This window comes from Limulus polyphemus, unplaced genomic scaffold (genome assembly GCF_000517525.1).
Source record: "Limulus polyphemus unplaced genomic scaffold, Limulus_polyphemus-2.1.2 Scaffold1455, whole genome shotgun sequence".
In the NCBI taxonomy this organism is placed as follows: Eukaryota; Metazoa; Arthropoda; class Merostomata; order Xiphosura; family Limulidae; genus Limulus; species Limulus polyphemus.
The window spans coordinates 237,943-248,990 of NW_013667065.1; positions in this window are offsets into that span (position 1 = coordinate 237,943).

Here is an 11,048-nt window from a genome sequence, read left to right on the forward strand (position 1 = left end):
ATATGGATTTAAGCTAGTAGGCTATTTATTATGAATGATTACCGTAGTTTACCTATTGTCTTACTATATGGATTTAAGCTAGTAGGCTATTTATTATGAACGATTACTGATGTTTACCCATTGTCTTACTATATGGATTTAAGCTAGTAGGCTATTTATTATGAATGATTACCGTTGTTTACCTATTGTCTTACAATATGGATTTAAGCTAGTAGGCTATTTATTATGAATGATTGCCGTAGTTTACCTATTGTCTTACTATATGGATTTAAGCTAGTAGGCTATTTATTATGAACGATTACTGTTGTTTACCTATTGTCTTACAATATGGATTTAAGCTAGTAGGCTATTTATTATGAATAATTACTGTTGTTTACCTATTGTCTTACTATATGAATTTAAGCTAGTAGTCCGTTTATTATGAATGATTACTGTTGTTTACCTATTGTCTTGATATATGGATTTAAGCAAGTAGGCTATTTATTATGAATGATTGCCGTAGTCATCTTCTTGATCATTAGCCCGTATTGCACCATAAGTTAACCTATTAGTAAGATCTCACTATAAGTTACAACAAATCAGATAAGAGAGAAAATGAATCCCAAACTCTAATTGCATTCATTTCAACGCTAGTAAAAAAAGGTTTTCAACAAATAGTAACTGGTTGTCTATCGTTTTGTACAGTAAAATACTTACTGAATGTAAGCTTAAGGAAGCGTGAGGAACACGTAAGAGTGAAATTAAATCTTATTTGTTATGATGAGCTATATAGCACTGGCAAAACAAAGGCATTCATTGTGTAATGCTTATTTTTAATTGGACATATTTCTATTATTGACGCTATATATACTTAAGTATAAACCTAACAGGAAATATGTTTTGTAATATAAGTTTTGAATTAATCTTCATGTAGCCCAAGCCAGGATTTCAAACTTCTGAAAATAAATTATTCTATCTATTCACTTGAAATCATAACAACCCTCGAAATGTTGAAGAAACTGTTCAGAATATTAGGATCTTTCAACAGCGTTCATATTCTATTCACGTTTATATATAACTCGTCACTTTGATGTTCATAGCTACAATCATTTTCGGAAAGTTGATAAATGTAATTTTTCTGAGCGCAAGTTTTTAATATAGCTTAAAAATAAACGTGATTTTGAGAATATAACTAAGTTTCGGCTCAAACATATCAATTTCTCTCTCTCATGAAAGTCCCCCAGTGGCACAGCGGTATGTCTGCGGACTTACAACGCTAGAAACCGGGTTTAGATACCCGTGGTGGGCAGAGCACAGATAGCCCATTGTGTAGCTTTGTGCTTAACTTCAAACAATAACTCTCATGAAAAGTTTTCTAACATTTTGGGGTAACTTTTCTCTATTTTTGTTTCCCTTCCCTTTCTCAGTGCGATTAGTCAATTTTTTTTAGAATTTTGAAATAGAGTCAGAAATATTTATGATTTCATATTGACCAGATGTTCTGACTTATCTCTAAGAGTCCGCTGAATTCTAGTTACTGCTGCGAGATTTCGTGGAAGCTTATTTTTAGTCCAAATTGTGTTTATTTGAGTGTCGTAAAGCCAATTTTCTTTAGAATTCTCAACAAATTAAAGCAATATATTTGAAACTTTATTTCAAAAAAAAATAACTGAAAACATATTTCCTTTACTCTCTTTCTTTCCTTATTCCTTGTTAATCAGGTCATTTCAAACTTTAGTTTCAGTCATACGGCAGGTCAGACTAAAATGTTACTAGAGGGGCATTATGTACAAAATAATGTGCCGTTCACGTTTTCAGAAACTAACCTCCAAAAAGATTGTCTTTTTTTATCGGCAATATATTTTTACTTTTGTGAATCTATAGTTCTGAAGCACTAATGCAGCTAATAGAACGCTTTTCAGCAAGTTTTAAACATGATCACATTTGCCTATCAGTTTTTTTGTCTGTTTTTTTTCTATCTTTCCTTTAACTTCGACAAATACTCGAGGACTTCTTAATCCAAATGTATATGACTGAATTCTCATTTTATTTGATTTGTTTGTTTGTTATATTTCGCTTAAAACTATACGATGGTATCTGCGCTAGTCGTCTCTAATTTTTGAAATCAACAGACTATAGAGAAGGCAGTTAATCAACATCACCAACCACCATCTTTTGGACTACTCTTGTCAAATCGAATAGTGGGATGTGATCGTCACTCTTATAAAGCACCCATGGTCTCACAGTACGAAGGGTGATTTTTGATTTTGACAGTAACGGTACACGAACCTCAGATCCATAACCCTCTATTATGTTTGACAAGTTTAGTTTATGAAGTACATTTAAGGATGAATTTAATTATATTTAATTCATCGGCCTCTAAAACATCTAGCAGAAGAACAAAATAAATATTTTATTTTTAACTGTTTCATCTATACTATAATTGAACTTTTGCGTGAAGACAACGTACCAAAAATCTTTCAGCCTCCAAACCCCCAATCATAGAAAGCAAGAAAAAACAGGTCATTACAAAAACTAAAAATGAAGCCCAGTCTGTTACTAGATTCAACACTTGTCACTGAATGTAGAAGCGAATAATAGATTGAGATTCATTTTTATCTCTATTATTTCAAACAACTTTTTTTAATGAATAATTCACAAGAATCAATTAGTAGCATCAATGAGACATATTATTTAAATCTTATATAAATATAGGTTAACAGTGGTGGGTATATATATATATATATATATGATCGTGTGCAATTGTATATTGTTTCCTTAATAATAATTATTGTTGTTTTCACCTGCTCACCAATACCTTCAAGTATCCTTCAATGTGAAAACTTCTGCTCACCTGTCGATTTCTGATGACTGGGACTGGAATTAAATGATAAAAAAAATATTATGGTTTCAAATTTTCACTAATGCATTGAAAGAGAACAGGAAGAAAAATTGGATAAACTAGGGTATGCGTAAGCCTCCTGATGTTTCTTGAGCATACAGATGTAGCTCATCAATGTTCACTAAATTCTAAAACATGGAACATTGGTATTATCTTCAATATCTTTCGTTCAGGAACTAATTTTACATCAGTCGTTAATAAAATCTAACTGCCTTTGTACCTTAAGGAGAAGAGATCTGTGTAAAACCATGGTCACCAACGTCCTGTTTGGATATGGTACGTAGAGAGAGAGAAGATCTAAGGTACTTCAGTATAGAATTTTATATATGAATAAACTCGAGTTGTATGATTATAGCTTAAAAAAAGAACAAATGAGCAAGAATTCGCCCTTTTTTGTTATGATCACTTCCATTAATATGAATAGTTCTATTCAGAATTTTGAGCACCAGTTTCTTTAACATCATTAACTATTCAGATTACTGTGCATGCGAGACCAAAAACTAAAGATTAGCACAACCGTCATGTGAGATCTATTTCGGCTTTCATAAAAGAAAAACACTGACAACGATTGTTATTAAGGTAAAATAACTTAATTCTTAGGGACGTGTATCAATGTAAAAATCTTACTGTTTTTAACAGAGATTTGGCATTAAAATTTGCAGTAAGTTATTGTAAATCACTTGTCATGCTATTATTGTTATTTAACTGTATTTGTTAGCTTTGAAATGTTGTCACTTAAAATAAAACGCCATTAAATGCGAAAGCTGTTAAATTAATTTTCATGGTTTTGTTTGTAATTAAGCACAAAGTTACACAATTGGCTATCCGTGCTCTGCCCACCGCGGGTATCGAAACCCGGATGCTAGCGATGTAACTCCGCAGACATACCGCTGTGCCACGGGGGGGGGGAGCTAATTTTCATGGACAACTTACTTTGTTGAGTATAAACTTCTAGGTATCAACTATAGTGCTGCAATGATTTTATATTTGAAAAAAAAATTATAAATGTAACTTAAAAGCTTAAACACTGTCTGCTTCTTCAGGCAGAAAACTATTGATACTCTCTCTTTATATATATATACATACCCAGAAGCTCAGCGGTAAGTCTGAAAGGCTATAACACCAAAAACCGAGTTTCAATACCCGTGGTGTGCGCATCACGGATGGTCTACTGTGTAGCTTAACAAACAAACAAACGTACATGGACCACAAAGAAAGAGTAATGACAATTAGATAGTGAAGTTATTAATGATACGAAACATTATCATATAAAATCCTGAGTATAGTATATACATCCAGCCAGAACATTGTTTTCTATACACTTGTCATGATGTATATCAGTTCTGAGAGCCATGACAGATTTCTCACTGTTAAGTTAGTGGACTTAAAACGTTAGAAACCGGGTTTCTATACCCGTGGTGAACAGAGCACAACTAGCCCATTGTGTAGCTTTGTGCTTAATTACAAACAAACATACAAACAAGTGGTCAATAAATCTCCAGTTCGAACTTAGGTAGTTGCGAGTGGTGTGACATGGGATACAAAATAAGCACGAGGTGATCAGAGTTATCCCAACTGACGTCTATATATCCTAACTGAAAGAATAGTTCTACTACTTGTTGCAACTCTATTCCATATATTACCCATGAGATGGTCACTACATTATAAGAAGTAACCAAGTAATCTTGCGTCTCAGTTGGTTTAAGTAACGTCTCTTTGTAAAAGTGAGCAATCAATGGAGTTCGCAGAAAGAAATGATACCAGGAGTGGTTGATTCATGTGCATGAACGAATGTTAATAAACAGAAATCTTAACAGTCTGTTTTTAGCCGACCTGGTCATCCTGGTTCCCACAAAGGTCTAAAATGAACACGGGTATTATGTCCAGAATATGTGGCTGAAAAGTGAATTATAAAAAAGGACTTAGTTGCATTATTAATTCTGTTCAGGACAAATGTACGTTGATATGGATGGGTATCCTGTATGATAATAAGTATGAAACACAGAATAACTTCAATGGTGATAGGATGAATAACAAATTTATTAGGTGATGTCACTGAGTCTGGTTCTAAGTGAAACAACAGTAGTAGAATCATTAGATTTGGACAAAGGTCTCCTTGGACATCGATAAGAACAAGTAGGATGATACCCTGACAAGTGTTACAAATAGTTGTAAAATCCAGTTCATCACACAGGTTGATGGTCTCTACAATATAGATATACAGAATTATTAGGGCATTCATGAGTAGAATAATAGTTGTAAATGAGACATTTTTCACAACAAGATGATTGTGGAGGTGATGTCATAGAAGTCTTAATTCGATGGTATTCTATATACATGAAAGCATCAAGATGTAAAAGATCGACAACATCACTGCTTTTGGCGGGAAACAGCATTGTATAGTTTGATCACGTGAGTTTTTAATTCAATTTTCTAGTTGAACGATAGTGAAATATACCAAGAGTGCGAAAATGTATTATTTGTCATAATGGATGTAGCCACACCATGCAAAACGTAATGGAAAACAGCAAACTGGAGGCTATTGTTGTCGTACAGCTGGTCCCAGCTTCTGAATAATAGTATTAACCCCAAAGTAGCAATGTCCATCATGTTACAAATTTTACTGTACAATACGAGGTTAATGGTCTTCACAATCATTCTATTATGTGTGTGGGTAATATATGCTGAGTGTGAGCACGGAACTGGCATTTAGATATTTCCAAAACTAAAGAACGAACTGTATAAAACGTGAAATCCATATTAAAAAGACGTAAAGACAAAAAAACAAAACAATAAAGGCAATAAGTTAGCATCCATCTGAAAAAGGGTTGAAGAAGTACATGAAGGGCCGACATAAAGCAATGAAGATGTAATAGTAGTTAGTAATGAGTAGATATAATTCAGCATCATAGGGTAATGATGAGTGGAGGACTAGGAACGACAGCACCATAGTAACGCGTATAAACGTCCTTGGAGGATCAATAGAGGGACATGCAGAAATACTGTATTTGACAGGTAAGAGGGTTTCTCTGATGGGAAAATGAATATAGCTGGAACTGACTTTTTATGTTCAACAGCGGGTCTGAATAATTAAAAGGGATGAATAAATATTAACATTTTATAATCTAAAATTAGAAATGTATATAGTATAGAGGTTTTAAAATGCTTTATATTTTTGTATTTTACAATCTTTATATTTTAATATTTATTCAAAATAACAATGTTTTGCCTGTAACTACTTTTTTCGCTGCCCACAGTTTTGAACGTCTAGGAAATATGTCATAAGTCACACATTTTTTTTGTTTGTTTGTTGCTAAGCGCAAAGCTACACAATGGGCTATGTGTGCTACCACGGGTATCGAAACCCAGTTTTTAGCGTTATAAGCCTGCACACTTAAAGCTGAGCTATAGGAGCCATAACTCACAGGTAAGGATTATAAGGTTTGGGGAATCTTAGTAACACAACCAGATTTTTCATGTTTTTTCTTGTATTCCAGAAACGTAAAGATCTTTCGCTATACGTGTTATTTATCTATACTAGTGTAACGAACTTTTAATTCTAATCAAGGTTAGCTTAGAAATAATTATAAGCACAATTAGTTTGGTTGTTTCAGAGCAGAACCACATTGGGCTATTTTAGCGTTGTAATTCCGTCCCAACGGGGGAATATAAACAGGATTATAGAATTTTAATGTTTACGTTATTGAAATAGCTTGTTATCTTTAATGATGATGTTTTATATTAAAATTACTTGAAATTATTGTCTGGTCATCGTTAATAAACTCCGCCAAAAACCGTCCCAAGCCCGTTTGAAAAAGAAGGAATGTTGGTTGTGGAACCAGCACTCTCACCTCGTGAAACCTAAAATTGGGTTGGGTGTGGGAACAGCACTCACTCTCATCTCGTGAATCCTAAAATTGGGTTGGGCGTGAGACCAGCACTCTCACCTCGTGAAACCTAAAGTTGGGTTGGGTGTGGGACCATCACTCACTCTCATCTCGTGAAGCCTAAAATTGGGTTGGGCGTGAGACCAGCACTCTCACCTCGTGAAACCTAAAATTGGGTTGGGTGTGGGACCAGTACTCTCACCTCGTGAAACCTAAAATTGGGTTGGGTGTAGAACCAGTACTCTCACCTCGTGAAACCGAAAATTGGATTGGGTGTGGGACCAGTACTCTCACCTCGTCAAACCTAAAATTGAATTGGGTGTGGGACCAGCATTCACTCTCACCTCGTGAAGCGTAAAATTGGGTTGGGTGTGGGACCAGAAATTGCTACAGAAATGATAAGAGAATTTCAAATTCAAAGATAGTCGACATGATAAAATAACACTGGACGGAGTGGGAAACGTGGCCGTCCAAAGAAGACCTGGCCTAACATGGCTAAAGAAAACTTATAGGAAATGAGCAGGAACTGGAGGGAGATCAAAAAAGCTGCATGTGATAGGAAAAAGTGGGGATCTCTCATCACCCTATGTTCCAATAGATACATAAGGAACTAACTAAGTAATCGTTAATGTATTTTTGAACAAATACATAACAAATGCGTAAGCGATTTGTTTTTGATATACCATGAAGTGTAAATTCTTGCTGTTGTTAATTATAGTCAATTTTATTATCATGAATATTTTTCTACATAATTAAAGATATTATAAGTATCGATCTTTCACGTTAGTGTAGGAAACACTTAACCTCTTCATTTACAAGTGCTCACGAACTGAATGATTAAATCCTGAACATATGTACATGAGTAATTTGTTATACGATGTATGTCTTTTCTCGGATAAAACTGCCAGCAATGAATACTAGCCGTACTCTAACGTTTTATTAAACGTGGCGCTGTTTCTTTATAGTATGGTCTTAAGTGAACCTGTCTCATTAGCTTCATAACCTTACAGTGAAATATAATATAATGAGATAAAGCTAATACAGTGGATACATTTCTGTGAGAAAAGACTAAATTTTTACATTGAAGAGCGCAGTCTAAATGAAAATTTAGATAATTACATAATTATATCAAATTAAGCCTGATAATAATTAAAATCACACCATTCTTTGTTTGCCCAATAGCAGCTTCGAAAAGAAGAGCGTATAAAACATTTTAACCACAAAACCGCTGCCAACGAGTCTTTTTGCTCGATACCAGAGTTCAGCAGGCCTGTATATCGATTACAACATACTAAGTGTTAGTTGAAACACTGTGTACATTCATATGTTTATGAGACACTACGTCTTTGGTGTAGTACATGTTAGTTGGCGAAGCATGAAATGTAGTAGTAGTAGTATATGTGGATTAAAATTTTCTTTGTTACAGTGAGAAGGGCCGAAGCTTAAACAATGTATTCTAAATGACAAGAAAGATAGTCAATGAAAACACAGTTAAATGCAACTACAGTAAGACACAGTATTACTGTTACCAAGACTGGATATAGTCAATAAGCTATTCTCTTCTACGAAAAAAACCAATGATTTTTATATGCCAAGTTATCCAATTTGACGTTAATTTTACTCTAAATGTTATATTTGTATGACAATTTGTGAACATCTAATTTGTATTTTTTAAAACAATGATACATGTTCGAAATAACCAGTATTGTACCATTTTAGGTTTTGTTTTTAATTTTTTAATTTAGATGTTTTGTATTATTTGTTAGAGGGAATTTTGGGCATGACATTGTGATTCCTAGAGACTTTCTGGGTGTCTAGATTTAACGTGAAGTCTCGAATTTTGGGATATTTCGGAGGGAAGAGATTGTATAAAGACATCAGATAATTATTGTTCGTGAACTAGTCTACGAATTATTTAGTCAGTCATTGAGTTATTCAGTTAGTAAGTCAGTTCACTGCAATACGTTTTTTGTTAGTTTGTGTCTTAGATGTGAAGCGAAATTTAACAAATGCTTTAGAGTTTTATTTGTGAGCTGGGTCTTCCAATGAATGTTATCGAAGAAATAAACAACTCATTAGAAATAAATGAACTGGACTTTGTATTATTTTTACCAATAATAAAAAAGAATTCTCCCACAATACAAATTGTTACACCACTTATATCAGGAGTGGGATTAATTTCATAAAAGTAATATACAATCTAGATTAAATTTCAAGATGACGACACGTGCTGGACGGGAGATAAAAAATTTGCTGGAGGTGATGAAACCGTGGAAAGAAGAACAAGCAAAAAAGAGACAGAAAAATATCTTATAGGAACTTAAAAGATCAAGAGGTAAGAGATGGTAATTTAAGAAACGAGTTAAAAGGAAGTGAATATATAAAGAAGAATTACAAACAAAAATACATTTAATCGAATACAAGATTGAAGAAGCTATTGGAGATGCAAGAAGGACGGTAAGAAAAAACTACTAAAGTGGTTAAAAAAAAGACATCTATGAAATGCAGAAAGATTGCAATGATAAAACTGACTTTGAAGTATATAAAGGCACCAACGAAATACAGAAATATTACAACAGTAGAAACACAGATGTAGAGAAGAACATCAGTGATGAAATCAAAAATCTGTAAAATGGATTGGAACATTGAATGATCAAATCAGCTACATATTTTTCTATGCACACGTCCAAGAATTCCGTTCTCATACACCCGTAACTATAAAATATAGAATAGGAGAAACCATTTGGTCTACACTTCTTACATCTATTGCTGTGATATTTAGTATTGCAGGACCTTCCTGGGTTACTCTAGCTAAATCATTACTTTTGCAAGTTACAGAATTCAGCATGTCAGCTCAACAACACCATCGGACCTAGAAAGCAACAGACTATGAGGGAAACGTACCTCTGGAGGATATCAAGCTCAGTTCAAAGTAACCTCCAAAGTGAATGGATGAAAAAACTATTTATCTTTGCTGTCGCCACTCACCCAGTGGCTCAGCGGGTAAGTCTGATAGCTTATAACTCTAAGAAATCGTGTTTTAATCTCTAAGATGGACAGAGTCCACACGGCCCATTGTGCTTAACAACGAACAAACAATGACCAGCTTTAACAATGTTAACAGCGGGGATACCAAACTAATGAAAGATTGTGTTCTTATCTTTTTTTGAAGTAAAAACGTAAGAAAGTATATTTCATTAGTTATACTGTTTGCCAGGATGATTTTTACCTTTGCTCTGATCGGAAGTTAATATTAAACATTAAGAAACCTTCCAGCTGAGAGCCGTAGCAACTATCAAGCATTAGTGGCTACTTTATCAAACAGGTTTAGAGTGACACACCAGAAGGAGGTATCCAAAGCAAAGTTAAGAAGCAGAGTAACGAAAGAAGAGACCTTAGCCAAATTTGTGGAAGATCTTGTAGGGCTTGTTCATTTATCTTACCCAGATGCTCCACGTGAAATGGTGGATTTGTTAGCACACAACCAATTGGCAGATTGTACGATGAATAAAACAGCATATCAGCAGTAACTGCTAACAATACACTGCATGGAATAAAATCTTCTCCTAAAGAATGTTAGAAAAAAAGGACATTTTCTAAATCTGGGAACCATGGTCATTACAGCCATGATGAATCAGCAGATAGTAACAAACAAAGAACACAAAACCATAAGAATGAGTCCTGGAGCCCAACCAGATCAAATCACCAGCAAACAGTAAACCAACATTGGAAAAAAGGAATAGCAGTTCACGAGTTAATGAATTCATTGAGGGGAAGTCTTGCAAAATGTTTATCGACACTCCTATAATTGTTCGATTCCATCTGGTATCGAATACTAATGATGCAAATAGTAAGCGGACGTAAAGTTCTAAGTCACCCTCACTCTGGGAAGCTTTTCCATGCCACATTATGTATGGGTAATTGACATCGAGAAAGGGTAAATATTGGGAGCTAACTTCATGCAGAGATACGAGTATTAGGTTGAATTAGCTTGAAATGGCTTCACAGTCTACGACCAGGAAACCTCCACCACGCACAATTACACAACTAGAGGTTGAACTTCAAGTAGTAAATAAAGATGGTGCATGGATAATAAAATCGGCTGACCTGAAGTGCCACACACCAAAATACAGAAAAATGCGTGGTTCAAATCGAATGTCATCTGTTTGTTCGTTTTTGGAAGTATTAGGTCGTCAAGAACTTAATGTCGTTCTTTTTAGATGAAAAAAACCCGCACAACTTCTATATCAAAAACATAACATTTATTAAATGAAATAGTC